Source organism: Echinops telfairi, unplaced genomic scaffold (genome assembly GCF_000313985.2).
Source record: "Echinops telfairi isolate 266 unplaced genomic scaffold, ASM31398v2 ScPeMD7_9;HRSCAF=40, whole genome shotgun sequence".
NCBI classification, from domain to species: domain Eukaryota; kingdom Metazoa; phylum Chordata; class Mammalia; order Afrosoricida; family Tenrecidae; genus Echinops; species Echinops telfairi.
This window is the reverse complement of record NW_022103906.1, coordinates 29265542-29268350: the sequence shown is the minus strand read 5'-3', so window position 1 is coordinate 29268350 and position 2809 is coordinate 29265542.

Here is a 2809-nt window from a genome sequence, read left to right as displayed (position 1 = left end):
GCATGTCTGCATTGAGCATCAACAAAGTCGCGACGGAGAAGCTCACAGGCCTGTCCCAGCAGGCACTGAGTCCCGTATATGACGGGGTGGACCATTTTTTTTCACAGTTAAGGGCAAAAAAGGCCAGGGAAGGACAAACGGGCACGGCTTCTCACTCTTGAGGACTGTGGTCAAGGAAAGGGGCGGCTACTTAAACACACACACAGCTCTTCTGACCTCTCCCTACTCTCCATTAGCTGACATTCCAACGTGGACCTCGGGCTGGTGGGCCAGCTGCAGGGGGGTAAGACAAGGACACACTGGTCTTCACTGCTTCCTCTTGACTGGCAACTGACCTTTGCCTGCTGTACGAACTCGGTCAGTTATAGGGGACACGGGCTGCAGAGCCACCATCCCGACAGAGCCCCTCCTCACTAGGAGAACTCTGAAGCCAGCGGATGGGTGGGGAAATCTGCCCCAAGCTAGAATGGCCCCCGGGACGCCTTGATTTGGACCGTTGTGATGGGGCCCTGTCGAAAGATGCAGTCTATGCGATGAAGAGTGGGGATAAAAGGCTCTAGGCTCAGAAACCCGTACAGGGAGCTCTATTATGTCCGATGGTGTCACTCTGAGTCTCATTGACTTGACGGCAATGAGTTCGAGTTCGGCTTGAGCTTTCATCATGACAAATGGCAGGAGGGTGGAAAAGACCTTCAAACTGAGTGGTTCAATTCAAGACCTCTGGCCGGTCTGATGCTTCAGAGAAATGAGAAGAATTTACATTTTGGTAGTAGAAATTATGCTTTAGCAACAGAGATTATACAATGTAGAAATCTAACCAAGACAATGTAGCAGCATGGAAGAGGGGCAAATGTTGCTGATATAATATTTTGAAGGGCAAAAAAAGCAAAATACATACTAAACTGAAAGGACAAGCTGAAATGTAAAATCAATCCTGTGTGTATGTGGAAGGAACAGGCAGAAGACACATCTGTGCTAGATTGGATTTGTCGCCTTAGCTTTCAAATACAGTAGAACCCGAACCTCGACACTAAATCCATTCCAGAGGGAGCGTCGAGATGCGCTGCAGTCGAGTTCCAAATCAATTTTTCCATAAGAAATAAATGGAAATGGATTAATCCGTTACAACCACCAAGTTTTACCCTAACCTTGCCTTTTTATACAAAACATTACACAGAAATTTCAAAGCAAGTGAGTTCAGAGTTAAATAATATTATTTAAATAAGAAACACAACCATAAAAGCGTTTTTAACAACTACAGTATGGCCCATACCTTGAGATTGATGGGGATCTGGATCTGTGGACAAGGATTTGGAGAGGAGGTATGGAGAGGGAGTCATTGTTTGGAAGGGGAATCCCCTTCCATAAAACCAACTGGTAGCTACTTTTCAGGAATTTTTCCCCTTCTCTGCCTTTTTTCACAAGGACCTGGCTGGCTTTCTCTAAAAGAAAAAAATCTGTCTAATGTGGTCTGCTGTTCGCATTTCCTTAACTGTTTTCTAAAAGGGGTTACTAAATTATCAACAATATCAATAACAGGGTTAACCAGTTCCTTATCATGATGATTCTTTTCAAAAAACTCTTTCTTAGAACCCATGTTTTTTTCAATCTAAAAACAGTATAAAAATTCATAAAAACTAAGAAAATTATAGCAAAACACTTGGAACACAGCCGCACAAAGTTTAAACAATGAGTACTAACAAGGCCAGCGAACGCCAAGTGATCAAAGCAGGGACTGCTTTTGTTGATAAGAATCACGTGCATCGTCGGTTTCCGATGTTTTGTTCGAGCTCCGATGCAAAATTGTCTTGACATTTCACGTCAAAATCCAATTATGTCAAGTACTGATGCAGTCGATTACCAGGGTTCTACTGGACATCTTGGGAATTGTTACAATAATATTTATGGAACAAATAAGATAAACAAGGGTGGAATAAAACAGAATTCTTAAAGTTATCCCTCTCAGAAAAGGATACAGGATCAGAATTCCTTATGGAAAAAATAGCTTTATTTTTAATATTCCATCTCAGATACAAGGAAACTGTGGATGAGGAAAGCCCAGAAGGTCATCGGGTTGTGTTAAGTTCAGCTGCCCATAATTCACCACATCTTTTATTTTGATTGCTTAACTGACATTCCCCATGATATATACCTGACTGGTTTTGTATATATGACTTTTCCTAGAAAACACTTCAAATGTTTGAAGACTAAACCTATGTTCATGACCCTTGCAATGCTGGGGCGGAAGAAAGGTGAGGCTTTCTGCTCGGGAAAGGTTTCCAGTCTCGGAAACCCACGGGGGCACTTCTCTGACCTGTAGGGTGACTGACTCTCCATTGTATTCGGTGATGAATTTCGTACTCTCTCCTGGCTGTGCTGAGTTACCATTCCAGATTCTTGGCAAATAAATGCCAATTAAATACAGCTAGCTAAGGTAGCCTAACAGCGTGGGGTCGTTTTACCAATTAGCCTCTCAAAAATGTTGATATGCGTGAAGTGCATCCCTGAAGCAAGCAAAAGAAAACACAGGTATAACAGTTCACCAGTGTCATGAGTGTTAGCAAGGGCCACATCCCATAATTTCACGTCTGCCATGTGCCATTATACTCCTAAGAAGCATAAATTGGAGGTACAACAAACCTCTTGTCAGTGTGGCTTGGTGTTAATTACATGATTATACTGCAGCTCATTCGTGCCTCTGGAAGCCTTCCACTGACAGACAGGAAAATCCTGTCTGGTGGTGGCAACCGTGGGCTCCCTGCATGATAAAACCCATACCATTGAGTGGATTCCTGCTCATAGCAACTCT